Below are 18,283 nucleotides of genomic sequence, written 5' to 3' on the forward strand. Positions count from 1 at the left end.
TGTTTCAAATGTGATACAGATCTCATGCTGCACAGCAGATCCAGAAATAGTCCATGTTCCTTTAAATTCAGGCAATGCATCATATTCTATTACACTGTGTCACATCAGTCTATGACAGTAAAGCATGAGTTATGTGGATATGGACCAGTAGGTGAACTAGTCCCAACACATGGACGATTTGAAGATCAAGCAAAATATTCTTGTGAAAAAAAATTTTTTAAATGGAATCATAAATAATATAATCAGACACAAAAGACACTGTTTCTTATTTACTTACAAAATCAACATTCCGCATAATCTTTACAAAACTCTGAAAAATGCATCTTAACCACATGCATTTATATGATCTGGCTCTTAGATAGAAGTTTCCTATGTCAAATTTCAGTTTTGTTTTTTTTTTCCCCATATATTAGCTATGGGAAAGATAAATAATGCATCAGAGTTTCTCTTCACATCATCTATGTCTAACAAAACAATAATGGGAGATATTAACATGGAGACCACAGAAAAGGCTTTCAAGGATAAGAAATTATGTTTGTTGTAAAAATCCACACGATTCCAATGGGGTTTTAAGGCGGGATATATGAGAAAGTTAAACTGCTACTCATCACTATTACAATTATTAGTAATTAATATTTATTGTGCCGTGATCTACTAGGTGCTGCCGAGTTTTCAGATGTGCATAGTTTTAAGATATACAGGGTTTCAAACAAGAGAGCATTCAAAACTAATTAAAAACAAATTTGAGAATAACATGACAGAACAATTAAAAGAATAGATAGCAATTTAGAATATCACAAATCTAAAGTTCTCCCATACTGATATATGATTATTTAGAATTAAGCATTTAGAATGTTTCACCAAATTGTATATGGAAAGCATGCATTGAATAGGATTGAGAAGAAGCTGGGGAAGATTTCAGATAAAGAGATAGTAACAGAAACAGGAAAACAAAAAGACAAAACAAAACAAGACTCTAGCAATTTTGGCAAACCATTATTATGATATTTCCTACTTAGTGGATTATTCATGAGATTTTTACAGCAGCCTTCTTTGAGCATCTATGTGTCTCTAATCATGCCCCTAAAACTGCCCTTGTGACTTTGAGGAAGAATGTCAGAGAAAAGCCATAAATTATGCAGCAAAAGAAAAAAATATGAGCTGGAAGGGACACCAAAGCTTTGTAATACATAGTTGGAGTAGGAAATGACCACACTAATTCGTTTAATCATTCTTTCATTCAATAAACATCAATTATCAGCTATGTATTACAGTGTTCATCAGTCATGTGCTGAATCATATTGGAGCCTGAGGCAAAAAGAAAAATATGTGCCCCTCTATACAACTCATCAAAAAATCTTCCTGTATTTTGAACCTAGTGGAAAAAGTCAATAAAATTCTACAATCAAAACCATAATTATATATAAAAACCTCCACACTGCCCACTCTGTTTGCATGCCATGTTCAACCCTTATAAACTTAACCAGTGCCAGCTGCAGCACTCCCAGACCTCCAGAACTAAGGACCAATTACAAATCACTATGTCAGTCATAAAATAATGCAGGATCATAAAAAGAAGCAGAAATCTATATTTTTAAATTTTTTGATATTTTTTCATTGTGTATTCTTTACATTTTTTTTAAAACAGTGCATTCAAATATTTATCTTGATTATTGTCTATTTGGTGCTCCTTTCCATTTCGTACCTCACTGGCTTTACTCCACAAAATAGAATAGGGTATCTGAATATGGCAGGGTGTCTGCTCTCAAAGAAGTAAAACTTTAAGATGAATTTGTTTCCAAATCAATACCCTCTAGCCTATATTCCCTCCTCCTTTTCCACAGAAGCATGCATACCACATACACACACAAAAAAAATGTATCTTCAACTTTGCTTAGAGAATGCTACATTTTCTTTCAATGTTTGCTAGAATATTTATTCCCCAAAGTTTTAATCATTTTTTCAAAATTTTCTATTTTTCCACAGCTCCTTTAAGTTTCACCAATAATTTTAATAAAGTCTTGATTTTTCAGTGCTTTGGGCTTTGAGACATTATTTTACTTTTGTTCATAATGCCAGTTATCTTCCGTTGGTCTCTCCAAAGTCACCCTCCACTCTGCTCTCTGCTATGGGAGGCTAACTCCAGATGGACTCCCACCAACAAGCTTCCTTGCCTTCCAACTCAGAGCTGGATTCAGCCAACAGGGAGTACTAGCAACAGACTGGAAGGATGGAGGAGTGTGAGCTCAGGATATTTACTGCTCTTTTCCTCCCCTGCCAGGTCTCCTCTGTTGGCTATGTTCCTCCACCACTACTTCCAAAGTAATCTTTCTTTTGGATTTTGGTAATTGCTCCCTCTTCTCCCTTTGGGACGAAAGTGATAACAACTGTGTTTTGTTCTGTTTTGTTTTGTTTTTACCAACTCCACTTTTTGGGTTTCCCCTTCAGCTCATCCACATCTTTGTAAATGGTCCCTTTAAAAATAACAATTTTCAATTTATCTATTTCTAGTAGGGACCTTGATTGATACTCCCATTTATCTTGGTGTAGTGATTATTTTGTTTCTCAACATCACTGGGTCACTAATTACTATTTATTTTGATATTCATTTTTACCTCTGTTTTAATTATTTTCTATGTCCTTTTGTTGTTTTTTAACTCTTATGAAATTTGTTAAAATATTAAGATTTATTATTAAATCTTCAAATAATTTGATACATTACTCTGATGCTTTAAACATACTATTCAGAACATGAGTTAACGTTATTTGATAAGGAAGTCTCATTATTATAAGTACAATATACTGTAAAGTAATGCTTTTAAGACTTTTAAAACATTGCACTGGCTCCTGTAGTAAACAATCATAGATCTCATGCAGTCCTACTTCTCTACTTACTTTTGCAATTCAATTTCTCTTTCCCTTCTGCCATTTTACTCAAAATATATTTACAGTAGATCAACAGGAGACACAAAGGTAGGCACAACCAATAATGTACAGGACTTTGTAGTGTCATCTATGTGCCCCTAAGAGGCCTCTTTTTTCTATCTCATTTGATATTTGAATCTTCAATCACCTTGGAAACTAAACATAATAACCAGTACTGAAAGGTCTGGGGACCACTTTAGAGTAGCATGTATGGACTTCTAGTAACTTGACCTAGTGATCATTGCAACTGTTTTATAACTTTGGAAAGCCCATCCCTGGATTTACAACTATCTTTCAGAAAGTTGAAAAATAAGAAATCAGCTACTGGAATGAGTAAAGATTCATAAGCATGGATCCCATGAATAGCTTATAAATGAAATTGATCTTTTATGTCATTTCTAATAAGTATGGAGAACCAAATTTTCAGAGTGTCTAGTAAACTTAAAAATTTTTTCAATGAGGCATTTATTAATAATTGTAACCAAGCATAATATCTTTCAATCTGATAGTTCATGGGAATTATTATCTGTATTATATAGCTAAACAGCGATTTATCAATTGATATGATATTTTAAATTATTTTCTATTGGCTTTTAAGTAAACTTATTCTTTCCATAAACTTTATTTTTTTAAAGATTTTATTTATTCATGAGAGACAAAAATAGAGGCAGAGACATAGGCAGAGGGAGAAGCAGGCTCCCTATGGGGAGCCTGATTCAGGATTCGATCCCAGGACCCCAAGATCATGACCTGAGCCAAAGGCAGATGTTCAACCACTGAACCACCCTGGTGCCCCTTTGCATAAGCTTTATTATATTTATGGCTAAAGATCCTTGGATAGCCAAATTTATTCTGCATAGCCAACAGTAGATAGTATGATATTAGAAACATGGAAATGTTGACAATTTATTGAACAAAATATTCTGATGCAACATATTATTTTAAGCAAAAGGGTATAAAATAGGCATACTTTTATCCAATAATGGAATTAGACCTTCACATTTAAATGTATAGATTTCTTTAATATCCAAATCACAGGAGATGATCATAGATATTTTGGCCAATGGATTATACTTCAATGAAATCCCTATACTCACTGAATGCATAATGGGAACCTGGCCTAGAGAACCACAATGGAAGGCTTAAAAGCAAAATCTTCTTGGCTTGATTACCAGATCTGCCACTTACTAGTAGATAAATTAATTAACCTCTCTGTGCCTCTGTTTCCCCAATCATTGGGATATTTATAGCAATGTATATCCTATAAGATTCTTGCGAAAATTAGGTAAGTGAGTACATATAAATAGTGTCTATATAGGCAAGTTCCCAAAAATCTTTAGCTGCTCTTGCTACATGTATTACCTCATTTACCATTTTTTTTTTTGGACAAGAACACCAAAATACAAATATATATCATTTATCTCTCCACAAGTCCCTAAAATTAAAGCCTACATTTGATCACTGTAATGAGTCACTGTGACCAAATCTCAGATATTTAAATAACAGATCTATTTTATATTTTTATATTATTCAAAGTTCTAAACAGAGGAACTTGTCAAAATAAATAAAACATGGTTTATCCATTAAATCTGACCATAGCCTAACATTGGTTGAATTTGAAGGTAAGGTGGGGAAAAAAAAATGAAAAAAGATTTTAAAAGATAATAAGAAGATAGGAAAGGTTTACCAGATAGGATTAAAGCTAAAAAAAGAAAGAAGAAGAAGAAGAAGAAGAAGAAGAAGAAGAAGAAGAAGAAGAAGAGGAAGAGGAAGAGGAAGAGGAAGAAGAAGAAGAAGAAGAAGAAGAAGAAGAAGAAGAAGAAGAAGAAGAAGAAGAAGAAGAAGAAGAAGAAAGAAGAAGAAGAAGAAAGAAGAAGAAGAAGAAGAAGAAGAAGAAGAAGAAGAAGAAGAAGAAGAAGAAGAAGAAGAAGAGATAACTTGGCTTTTTTATATATTTCCTAGTTCTCTCTCTAATCTCACTTCTGTCTTTCCCACTATTTTGACTGTGAATTCTCATGTGATATTTACTAAATCACTTTCCACCCCTATTTTCCAGTATACTTTAATTCTGGTCTCATACATTTTATTGGTTTGCATTATAATCTTAATGACATTGCAAAATGTGTATGGTTTAACGTACAATAAAAAAAAATTAACCCCTTCAAAACCGCTTCTTTTCTATGTTGATCATCACTCTTATCAGCAACAATTGCACATCCATGCATGTTGGGTGAGCATCTGTCTCCTGGTTTGCTTCCTTGTCAAATTTACAGATTATTCTGCATAACTTTTCACCCTGAATCTGCACTCTACTGACATAGGTAAAAAAGCACACAGCCAAGTGCAACGTTCTTTCTTTTTAGAGTGAACATGCAGTGCAAATTCATGCTGTGAGGATCTGCAAAGCTCCTTGAGCCTACAAACAGGTGTGAAAAATGTTGCGACAATCTGGGAAAGCATATTTTAGACAAACTACTATTGTATTATTTAGGTAACAATGAAATTGTTTACCCACAAAAGAGCAGTATACAACACTAATTTTTTTTAAAATGTGAGGGCATAATTTTGTGAATCTAAATTTAAAAGAGTCCCCATCAGAGAATGCACAGGTAAATAATTAAAAAGTCAAAATCAAAATACCGACAATAAGCACATAATTTATACATAAAAAAGACCTGCTTTCTCCAGTTTGCATCACACAAAGAAATATTTCTTTGCAAAAGCTGAAAAGAGTAGAATCCAGATCCTGAATATTTAATAGAAAATAAAATGATATTTATTTTTAAGTGCATTGCACATTCAATACAACTGCATACTCACAACAAATCTATTGCGTTGCCCTGACATAGTTACTGCAAAGGTTTTTCCTTTGCTGTCCCAAGGGCCCAATTGATTTATCTGCCAGAAGCCTAAAGCCCCAAAATAAGATAGCTTTGAGTTTACAGAGGTCATTTTTCATTGTCTAAATAAAAATTTCTAAACAAAAATCTCTCATCCTGTTAACCGCAGGGTCCTTATCTCCCCAGAGGCTACGGCAACCTGAAAGAAGCCATTTCAATTCTTTCATGAAGAAAGATAAAAGCAAGTTTTCGATTAGAAAGCCCAGCAAAGCCTTCTTATTAAATGGTGGTAACAGTAACTAGTTGAAAAGGCAAAACTGTTCTCGAAGGGGGCGGGGGGAAAGAGAGAAATTATTATGCATGAGAGGAACCTTGAACGGGGCTGCGAAGACAGTCGGAGACAGTGACATTCGAGGAGGCAAAGGGAAGTTTATGAATCCTTGTAACTCCTCACAGTTGTTCCACCCAGGTCCTTAATAAACTGCCTCGTTTTATCAAGCATGTTCTCTTAATTATGTGTGCCTACTTTTATCAACTAACATTAACTACATGTCACAATAATTATGCATTCAGGCCCATCTTCTCTGATCTGTCATCGTTCAAAGTGCTTAGGCAGCGCACACAGAGGTGGGATGTGGCAGGCGGTCCTGGCTTCAGAATAATAGATTTTGTGAGGCTAAGCTAAAAGGAAATTATCAAAAATGACTTCATAGGCTAAGTTTTGATAAAGAAGATAAACACAGACACTAATGGTGATGCCCTGGGAAACAAACCCGAACCATAAAAGCAAAGGAAGATTTTGCTATTTGGAGAAACCTGCTCTAAGGTGAAGGAGAATGAAAAATATGCCTCATATTTTAACTGAATTCTTTCAGTAGGGTGTAGAAGGAGAAATGAAATAATTCAGAGGGTGTTTACACGAAAACATAAACCTGTTTTTCTACCAGCTAAAGTGCCAGGCCATCATTCCTATTATGTCTAAGATATAGAAAAGGCCAGGGAGGGGAGGGAAGATGATACTTAACTCAGTGAGCAAAATTGTTAAAATTTCTTTTCACGTTTCGTCCCCTAAATGTAGATCCTATTAATATTTTTTAGTTTTTATTAATTTTAAAGTCTGATATAAAGAGAGATACCCCCAGACAAAAATAAACACTCAGGCGCAATCTATAAGAAGTCTGGCTTACCCTATCTTCCCACTCATTGCCTTAAGGTAGTACCTGTGAATGAATATAACTTTACTCCTCTCACTTTCAGGTACATATTCTAAAAAGCTTCTGAAGGTGCTCTTTATTATGTACCTCATAAAGAAAATACTTTTCCTCATTCCCCCCAAGAAAATATGAAAATATGATATCTATACATTGACTGTAAAATTTAATTGTCACAAACCGGAGGTTATCCAAGAAAAAACTGTCAGAAAGTGTGGCTTCGCATTAAATATTTTAATGCCAAAATTCTTATATCTGATAGGAAATATCTACATTTTCTAGTAGCTTATTCTGTAGAGAATTCATCCTAATGGCTTCAGATGGAAACCATGTTGCTCAAAACCAGATAAAACAGGAGAATATAACATAGGATGTGTGTGTGTGTGTGTGTGTGTGTGTGTGTGTGTGTGTATTTTGCCACTGTAGCTATAATGAGTAGGTGGTAATATTTGCTTAGAACATTTCTCAGCTAAAATCATCGACTATTTTCTATGGGACAGAACTTTAAAGATTAGATTATCACTAATTTATGTGTTACAAGGGACCCAGTACTGCCACAGAAGAAAATATGTGCCCATGAGGCCACCTTCAGGTAAAATGTGATGGTTTTCTATCCAGCGATGAGTCTTTACTCTATATGTCAAGTATTGCTCATTGGACACTGAACACATGACCAGTTTTACTGTTTCCTAGATGTATGGATCTGCCCTGAACAAAAATGCAGGGTATTTCTTCTCTGAGCTTTCATCAAAGAGTAGAATGCTGGGACACCTGGGTGGCTCAGTGGTTGAGCGTCTGTCTTTGGTTCAGGTTGTGATCCTGGGATCCTGGGATCAAGTCCTGCATCAGGCTCCCCACAGGGAGCCTGCTTCTCCCTCTATGTCTCTGCCTCTATCTGTGTTTCTCTCATGAATAAATAAATATAAATCTTAAAAAAATACAGAGTAAAATGCCTATCTTTCAGATCTTCTATGCCTACCAAAATCCAAACTGAAGGAACTATGAATCCTGGAGAAAAAAAACTGAAAGTCATTCTCTTCCTTATAAATTAAAAATTCAGCTTCAAATCAGAATGTCCTGCTACAGATCATGGCTGCTACTGGCCCCATACATAATTGATGTCATTGAGTTATTTACTGATGCCCTTGACTCAATCTATAGAAGAATACACACAACAAGCAACTCTGTAAGATTCCTAATTGTGGTTTATGCAGTATGGCTGCAGAAGGCACTACCCTCTGTATCATTCAGTGTGCCTCATATAAGATCCATGTAAGAAATGCTACTTAGAAACCAGCATTCCAAAAAAAATCTGGAGTGCCTGGATGGCTCAGTCGGTTAAGCATCCGCCTTCAGCTCAGGTCATGGTCCTGAGTTCCTGGGTTTGAACCCAGCACCAGGCTCCCTGTTCAGCAGGGAGTCTGCTTCTCCCTCTTCCTTTCACCCTCTCCCTGTTCATTCTCTCTCTCAAATAAATAAATAAAATCTTTTAAAAAATCTATGCTACCTTGAGAAACTATTAAAGCTTATTCTTATTGATACTAAATTATAGGTAACTAATTTTCTCTAGTTTATTCTTATTTTTTCCTGTATTACAATTATGGCATTTCAAATATTCTGGGAGACAGAGCGTGTTATAAATAACAAAAGAAGGGGTGCCTGAGTAGCTTAGTCTGTTAGTATCTGCCTTCAACTCAGGTCATGATCCCTGAGTCCCAGGATCGAGCTCCACATCGGGCTCCCTGCTAGCAGGGAGTGTGCTTCTCCCTCTGCTTGTGCTCTTCTCCTCTCTTGCTCTCTCTCTCTCTCAAATATATAAATAAATAAACCTTTAAAAAATAAAAATTAATAACAAGAGGAATGGTTAAAATGATTGAATTCATTAGAAAATCCCTACAAATTAAAAGTAATACCTGGCACACATTAGCTTAAGTAACAGGTTAAATTATAAGGAGAAGTATGGAGGGATGTGGTCCGTGGCTAGTAGCAGCTGCTCAGGGATGTCAGCAGACATCACACCATTCCATCTTTTTGCATCCAATAATATGACCATATTCAAAGATAAGAGGCAGAAGGAAGAAACAATACCAGCAATGCTCACGTCAGGAAACCAGTATCAGCCAATGTCCCTCAACAGACTTTTGCCCATGCTTCATTGGATGTGATGAGAACACATGGACCCCTCTTGATGCAAGGGGGGTTGGGAAAAGAGAGTACTCAGTTTTCTGGGGCTTGCAGTGGAGGTGGCAATAGAAAGTGTAGCTGTATGTGATGGGTAAATTATCAAAGACTATACAAAACAAAACAAAAACAGGCTCTTCCACAGTTATTAGGAAACCTCAGAAGAGGCTTCTAAGTTATTCAGCATTCAGTTCAGGAAATAATAGAGTACTCCAGTGAGTATGACAGTATTATAAAGTAGTTGAGCAAGTTTTGGTTTCATAATCTGGATGGTTACTTTTTTAATGTGTAAATTGTGATGGCACTGTACTATCATTACCCAGGATCCCAAGCCCAGGACATCGATCTTATGATAGTGAATGTAAACCACACAATTAAAGTTCTTAATAATGTCTAATTTCTTTGGCTAAGTTCTTGTTAGACTTTACAGGTCATCACTGTTTTTAGATCGTATTATCAATGAAAAAGAATAAAATGGCAACTCTGCCTATACTCTTTTTTTTTTTTTTTGCATAATGTCCCTGCTCTCTTTCTTAGTATTATATTTGATTTGTGTTTTCTTTGAAAAAAATATTTTTATGTCATATTCCATTTATAAGTGTTTGTTTAGTTTAAATTAAAAATGCAATCCATAAACTCACTTATTTAGGCACATGAAAACTATAATATTTGACATTAACCTTAAAATGTGTCAGACATAGTTCAAAAGATTTTATTCACATTTTCTGATTTTATCATCACAACAGCCAAATAAGAAAGGTACTATAAGTATCTCCATTTTATGGATGAAAAAAGTGAGGCTTACAGGTTTAGAAGCTACTCAGCTAGTAAACTGCTAGGTCTAATTCAAAAACAGACTCATCTGATCACAAAGCCTTCTTTCTTAACCATTCTACCAATAAGTAAGTAAATGGAGTAATCAGTTAAAATTAAATGAAGTACAGCCTTCAATGAAATGGAATTTTAAGGCATATTCATGGTCTAAGAAGAAGTAAGAAATCGAAATAAAACCAATACAATGTGATGGATTTATTGAAGATAAACCTTTGGGAAAATTCAATCCAATTCTACATTTGTATCTATGATAGAGTACAATAAAGGCTTATCTCTAGAATAGTGACTGGAATCAGAATGTTCTTAATTACTGTAGTTTCTGAGAAAAGAGATAAAAATAGATTTTATGAAAGATGAAAACCAAAAGAACATTCTAGTAAATATTCAACCAATAAGCAAATTCAATTAATATTAAAGCTCTATTCAGTTAAAGTTATACATATATATATGTATATATATATATATACATATATATATGAAACATGAGATTCCCATTCCTTCCATAAGTGCAGAGCTCACAAAAACAGCTGTAAACTTTCATTGAAGAAACAGATGAAGTAGTGAACTCAATGAACATTTGATTTTCTGGTAACATTCCCACTAGAATTCTTGATTGCAGATACCATGTGCATGTTGGGGGCTACTGAAAGTTCACATTAAGAGAAGTGTGTGACTCTTGGTGAAAGACCTCAGTCTACACCAAAATCTAAATAAAGTAGTGCACTGTCTCCCCACATCCTTACCTTCTTCTCATGACACTTATTTAAGCTAGAATTTTAAAAATTCATTTACTTGGTTTCAAATTTCGGTTCCAAAAACTAGCAGGTTTTTGTTTTAACTCTCAGATGAGGTAATAAAAATTAAAACCTCACTATCCAAGAAAATGAAACTTTTAACTCAGTCTATGGCAATGTGTCTTCTGGTTCATTCCAAATGGATATTTATAGATATCTACCCTCAATTCTAGACTATGTTATGGAAAAAGAAATAGGTAGTTTGGTTCTTGCCAGCCTTTCATTCTGTTTGAGAAATTAGATATTTTGCCCAGCTTTACTGTCAGTCTCTAAAGTGATAAAATTGCTTTCTAATTACTAAGATTTAGGTGCAGAGTCTGATGCAAAGCAGATTCAAACTTATTTGATAAAACAGCAACAGTGAAGAAGTTTGCAGAGACTTGAAATGATAGCGTGGTACAGCCATTATAGACTGTGATAACACATTGTTTTATCCTCTGTTCCTCAAGAATGAGTCTCTTTCTTATACTTTAAATCACTTCCCGAAACACAAGAAGTTTCCTCAGCTCATTTGTGTTAAACTGGTCTTTTTTTTTTTTTTTTTCAGCAAGATGCCATCCATTTTCATACACAAGCAGGTATTTATCTCACTCCTGAAGATCGCTGGGATATATTATCAAGTAAATTATGTTCAGAATATGCATCCAGTCCTAATTTAGATGTTTGAAAATTTTTTAAATATTGTGTGTTTGTTTATCCATGTGTCTATCCATCCATCCAACTAACTTTAGGAACATTGAATATGTGATGTGCTCTGCAAGGTGGTTTCCCTTCAGCCTCATCCCCCATGTAAGAGGGCTTGCTTGGCTCTGAAAGTACCCAAACAAGCAAATATAAACATATTTCTGCATATGAATAAATGATCCTTTAAAAGAGTAATCATTTCAATCGAGATATTGATAATGTTCTTGAATTTTTACATTTAAGCCTTTGCAGGAAATTCAACTTACTGCATAATTTATCAGCCACCCTCTTTTTCAGTTAAGACTATTAGTACAGAAATGGTAGAACTGTTCAGAATCATAGAGGGAATCTAAAATAGTTTCTAGCCTCCAGAAGTTGATAATCTTGTGGGAAGACAGGAAAATAAATATATAATCCCATCTAATACTTAAGGCATTTCAAGTGATGTGGAAAGAGTGATATAGATGCAGTCCTTAGACTGGAAGTCTTCAGCAATGGCTTTCCAAGGTAAGATGGTATTCTAGCTGAATCTTACAGGATGAGTTTTATTTGGCCATAAAAAGATATGTGAAAAAAGCACCCTGTCACAGAGAACACCACCAGGACAGATATTAAGGGGAGGGAGGCAGGGAGCTATGACCAGTTTAGTATGATTGAGTATAATGTATGGGGTGTAGTAGTAGAACCTGGGATGGAGACTCTATGCATGGTCAGCTTAGGGCATTTGAAGAAAATCAAAATGTACCACAGATCAAAAGGAGCCAATGAAGGGATTTAGGGGAAAATGGAATAGTTAGATTTTAGGTTTGCCTTTTAGAGTGATTGCTAGGACTGCATCATTGCTGCAGGTAAACTAAAGAAGAAAAATTAGAGACAAGATCTCCCAGTCAAATATAAGAAGGAAGAGGAGATTCTCTGAAGAGCTCTCCCTCTCTCCCAGTGGGATCTGTCCATGCAATCGGCCCTTGAATTTGTGGGTTCCTTGTTCACACCTGGTTCTGGACTTGCATTCCCTTCCTCTTTTCTCCTCCCCTTCATGAGGTAAGCATCATGCACCATTCCTTGACCTATAACCTGACTTTGCTTCTTTAATCTCGATTCTTTAAGATCCCAGCCTACTCCTACCATCTTCTTTCTCCTGAAAAGGCAGAATAAAAAAGAAGCAAATAAGTTGCATTCCTTAAAAAAAAAAAAAAAAAAAGTTGTATTGTAAATTCCTATCACTAATCATATGTCTATGTATTTCTCATACCTAACTATTCTAAAAAACATATAGCCACAGTATGGCTCTATGTAATTAGTTTCCTTACATTTTATGCTTATCTAGTGATATCTACATTTTAGGATAAAAATAAGTTTAGTAGATACATATGCAACACCAGCCATTGACATAAAGAATACATAATGAAATAGTTATATTTCAAGAGAAAAATAAGATGATAAACTTTCAAGTATTCCAAGTAGAACATTAGAAGAGAAACAATACAATTATACATATGGGTGTGCACACTCATACATACACACATACAAACTATGCAATAATGATTTTTTCTATTTTAAGCTATATTGTTGAGCTTACTGGGTTACTAGAAGAATCTTTATAAAAAGCACCCTAAAACAGCACTGTGGAGACTTATGACCAAAAAAAAAAAAAAACCTACTACTATATAGCTTTCTGTGTGGAACCCATAATGTCCTTGATAGACACCATCATGTATTGGGACACATATGCTGTTTTCCACTATTTCTTTGATTAGCCCTCATTCTTGCTCTTCAGGGTTTCTATCATAATACAAGAAAATAAAATTTTAAGCCCAGAAGGATTTTTACAGTAATGCAAGCTATTGATCGGTGCAATTTTTTTCAACCAGAGCTTTACTATTGCATCCAGATTCCTTACAGCTCCAATATGCCCAGTGGGTTAATATTAGGTAAGATACAAGCTGTTAGAAAACTACCAGTAAATTTTTTCCCCTCAATGTTGCTACCTATTTCAAGCTCCTATGGGGCAGTAAAAAAACTTTATTTCTTTTTCATCCAAACCTCAGACTTTAGATATACTTTGAGTGAAAAAAATCAGTCATGAAATATTAATTCAAACCACGATTTTCCTGTGTTGGTTAACCCTAAAACATTTATTTTAATGGGCATATACATGTGCATTGTCCAGCCCCAAAAGAAATCTTTAAAAGTTACCATCCCCACTCCCTGTAGAAGACCATGGGTGAGCTATAAATAATCGTTGATACTGCATTCTTTAGTTGACTATCTTATCTTTCCACCATCTGCCTACCCCAGCCTTTGCTTTGAATTTTCTTTTGAATCCTGGTCTAGTCTCTAGAGACCATCCTCCAGTTCAGAGGCAACTTTATAAGAAGCTTAAGCTTCAAGGTCCCTCATTTGTACAGATCATGGACTTGAATGAGGTACTAGCAATATTTTCATAAAAGCTTTCTTTTTAGATACACTAGAAAGTAAGAAATTTTGTTTTTCAAAAAGAACTTCCCCTCCCATATTTGTATAAGCTTTGGACCTCACAAAACCTATAACTGTTCCTTACTTCATCCCTACACTGGCTTTCTGGCTGAGGTTCCCCTTGTAGGACTCTTATCTTTTCACCTCCACCAGCTAGGTTCTGCTCACTGAGGTCCACAGATGTATTCTAGCATGACCAAGGTTCTTCTAGGTTTCTGGACATAATGCCACGCCACACTCAGCTCTGGATCCTACTTATCAGTATAGGAAAATGACCACCTGAGCTACAATAAATAATATAAGACAAATATTACCCTGTACACATGTATAAAATACAGAATTAAAACCCCCAACATAGGATAGAAATCAGTTTACTTTCATTATCTGCAGCTAATTTCTCTGGAATGTATCCTAGTGTCTTATGAAACTGAGAAAAAGAAAACTACTTCTCATGCCAGACACAAATAAATATCTTTCTCTGAGTAACAAGGTTTGCCATGGATCTGGGGTCTTGAAATTGTGTTTGTTTCTGCCCAAATGCTTGGCACCATCATAGACTACAGCCTGAGTTGATAAAACTGTGCATGTGGGGCTGTCCACCTGCAGAATGGCAGGTGGAAAATTATTCAGGAGAAGGAGTTTAATTGGTGACCTTTAAAATAATGATTCATTACCTTAAAACACTTTTATTATGTCAGCATGAGTGCTTCAATTGAAACTAATATATTTAAATCAAAAACAGTAGGTCTTATTTAACCTATCTTAAACCAAAAGGGTACATTTAAAAATTTTTTGGAATTCTTTATCTTTCCTTTTGGTCCCCCATTCCCCTTTCTTCTTTTTCCTTCCTTCTTTTCTTCTCTCTTCCTTCTTCCCTGCCCCTCCATTAAGCCATGCTTTTGTTACTTGGGCAGTCTCCATTTGTTCATTTGCAGATGAAGTGGTATCTCCAGAGTAGACTCTAATCCTAAACAGTCAAATCCTCTCTCCATTTCCTGGAAACAAATGGTCAAATTGACTTAAGAATAAGTTTTCCACCTGGCAAAGAAGTCAGGCAGACCAGCATTCTTTTTTTGTTTTTTGTTTTTTTTTTTGTTTTTTTCTTTAAAGAGAGAGTGTCTGTTCAGGTGTAAGTGGGAGGAGGGACAGAGGGAGAGAGAATCTCTAGCAGGCTCCACATTCATCACAGAGCATGATGCAAGGCTAGATCTTGGGGCCCCAAGATCATGACCTAAGCCAAAATCAAGAGCTTCAAAGCTCAACAGGCTGATCCACCCAGGAGCCCCACCCTTCCCCATTCATTTTTTTTTTTTATCTTTTATTAGCTACTACATGGGGCCAATTGCATATGTAAGGAAATAATATATGTAAAGGGCCTGTAAGGTTCTGGAACTTCATAAAGGTTAGTTTGTTGTACTCTTTGTCACAATCTAATATTGGGTCCTCCATAATGACCCAAAGAGAAGAGAATCATGGCACATATTACATGCCCAGCCTAAAGGCAACCCTTCTAGGTCTTACATTTAGCCTGGAATTTGCACAGAAAAAATGACTGAGAAAGTTGGCAACCCATTAAGCAATATGTTGAATGTGTTGTATGACCCACAAAAATCAGATTCCCACATGCTAACATGGATCTGAACTTAGTGCAGACATATGCAAGAAGGCAGCTACTCTAGTACCAAGAAAATAAATGGCTGGGCAGAAGCTATATTTACTAGGACATGTTTGTGATTTTCAAAGCAAAATTTTGTGACCAGTTTTCATTATATTCCGGGCTATGTAACTTTTTATGGCATACACATTTATAAATAAAAGCATGAGAGCCTCTAAATCACTGACTTAGGCTGAAATGATGCCTCTAGGGTTTGGGATTATAAAAAAATAAAAAGAAACCGAGCAGGGATCATAAGGCAATATCCTACAGGAAGCAAATTGATACCTGGGATTACAGTAGCAATTCCTTTCTGGCATTCAGGAAGGAACATATTTTAGATAAACAAATGGGCAGAACATTTTGGATCTCTGTAAATAGATCTGAAAAGTCAGGCAAGAGCCTTTCCCTATATGGGTACAAATGACATCATTCATAACCTTTTGAGCAATTGGTGCATTTGGAAGAGCTATAATTTGCAGATATGATACTACAGTTGAACTATTCATGCTATTTCATATTATAGTCCTATAATGTGGCAGATTATAAGAAAGACAAATTTTTTCCCAAATTTTCATTATTCTTTTTTTAAATAATAGAATTTTACCTATAATACTGCCACACTAATATAGATGCATGTCTTTTTTGATCTGAAAGCAATAATAAGTACTGATTTATTTCCATATCAGTCTTTTCTGATAAATGTCATGATTGCTATTTTCTGTAGTGGATGTACAGATATGGAAGTTAAGTGATACACTAAAGAGATCTTAAAGCATAGTCATTTTCTATTTTTTAGTCACAGGTTCATCAAGTATCAGTATACAAAGTAATGAGTGGGGAGTTTGGGGGAGCTTGAAATGAGAATGGACACATTGCGTTAGTCCTTACAGAATTCAGAAACTATAGGAGAAAGATGTTATACACATACTTAGGATGTAAGAAGCAACTTAATATGCGCTATGAGAAATGTACAAATACGAGCCCATAAAGTTCTAAAAGAAGTCAAAAGTACGTCCAAGATAGCTAAAAAGGGCCTTGCGGGAAAATTTCACTTAATCTAGACCTTAAATTATAATCAGAATTTTGAAATGAAAAAAATTTGGTGTCATGTATTCTAAGAACTTGATTTTAGGTAAACTTGCATCTGTTCCTGTTGGATAAAAACTTTGAGAAGTAAAATCAGAATCTAACAAATGGAGAGAAATCCTTTGACTTTCATGCTCATAAATTTCCCCAATTATTTCTAATCTGGTACAAAGATCAAAGTATACTAGGGATAAGAAATAGTATGAGCAAAGAATAAAAAATCATTAACTCTCTACTGATTACTGCACTTGAGTCCTGATGACTAGAAGTGGCAGGGTGGAGTAAGTAGTATTACTGACATCATCTGGGGGAACTCTGTGACATGTCCAGGGAGCACTGTAGCTTCAAATAAGAACACATATCCCCTATCTCACTTAGCTGAGTACTTATTTCAAAAGGCATCAGAATAAGAGACATCAATAACAAATTACTACAGGTTTGTTACATTTCCTTTTTTTAGTACATTTTTGCATTTACCTAACCATGAAAAACACTGTTTTGATTTTATCTGAATATACATTCATCTGGATGGGGTGCAGGATTTAAATTGGTTGTGCTGCTTTGATAAAGTGCATAAATTACTCTCCCCTTTATTCATGCCATTCCCTTTCATTATTTATAGTTATGCTCACCGAAGAGAACAAATAAATCCTATGACGACACTATACAAGCCCCTGTTGGAAATATTATGTGTTCACATTCACTAATCCTTTTCACAGGGTGAAGGCATTACAAACAGCTCCTCATGCCCTGTGTTTCCACTGTGCGCTTAGGGTCACCAGTGGGCATGTGCATAAACAAATGTTACTACTGGTGAAAAGCAGACACTCGGGACCTGGAGAAAAACAGAGGGTAGGGGTGTTTGATACATGAATAACTGTAAATACAAATTCCCATCTACTTAAAAATTAGTTGTAGGTTTATTATTACTAAAACAACTTTCCCATTTACTCATGTTAATAACTCCTGGGTTTGAAAACATGATCTTTGGTCAGTGCTGGTATATATCACATTCTCAAAGGTAACAATTTAAATATCAGTGAATGTAAGATATATCTGACTACAATACTTTGCATAAGCAGTGCAAAAATATTCAGAACCAACAGGAAAAAATGAATTTGTGTACTCAATTTGAATAGAATTAGTGAATCAGGACCATACAAACTAAACTTGGGTGTGAAGGAAACACATCTAGAGAGACAAGGAGCAGGATGAGCAAGGGTTGCCGGAGGAGGGAGGGAAGGGGGAGATGTGGGAGGACCAAGCAAATAGCCTCTTTATACATTGAGATGGTTTTGAGAATAATAATGTACTGGTTTCTTTTTTTTTTTTTTAATCCAAGTAGCTATTGAAAATTGTAATGATTTCAGTCTAAAAAGCAATGCTGGAAAGCCTCTTCGGAGATTGCCAACTCCCACTGTGCAGAAACACTGTGTCCCTGCATGCTGGTGTAATGGAGACAAACAAAAGAAACACTTCAAGGAAAGGGGAAGCAGAAAAGGGAGGGCAAAAAAGCACAAAGTATATGGCTCCCAGAAAAACATAAGAGTTTTAGCAATGACCAGAAGCAAGCATAACAACACCCCAAGTTTGAAA

The 18,283-nt window shown here is 35.3% G+C and overlaps 1 protein-coding gene and 1 long non-coding RNA gene across 2 annotated transcripts in view; both read right to left on the bottom strand.

Annotated features, from left to right (window-relative positions):
- LOC140636377 (uncharacterized) overlaps positions 1–18,283 on the bottom strand; it is a 499,328-nt gene that overhangs the window by 4,347 nt on the left and 476,698 nt on the right. The gene's annotated exons all lie outside the window — the stretch shown is intronic.
- Positions 11,439–18,283, bottom strand: part of LOC140636614 (uncharacterized) — a 55,655-nt gene continuing 48,810 nt past the window's right edge. Inside the window, exon 4 of the long non-coding RNA XR_012033839.1 lies at positions 11,439–12,607. This is a non-coding gene — a long non-coding RNA (uncharacterized lncRNA). The remainder of the gene's footprint in view (positions 12,608–18,283) is intronic.

Source organism: Canis lupus, chromosome 7 (assembly GCF_048164855.1).
Source record: "Canis lupus baileyi chromosome 7, mCanLup2.hap1, whole genome shotgun sequence".
Taxonomy (NCBI): domain Eukaryota; kingdom Metazoa; phylum Chordata; class Mammalia; order Carnivora; family Canidae; genus Canis; species Canis lupus.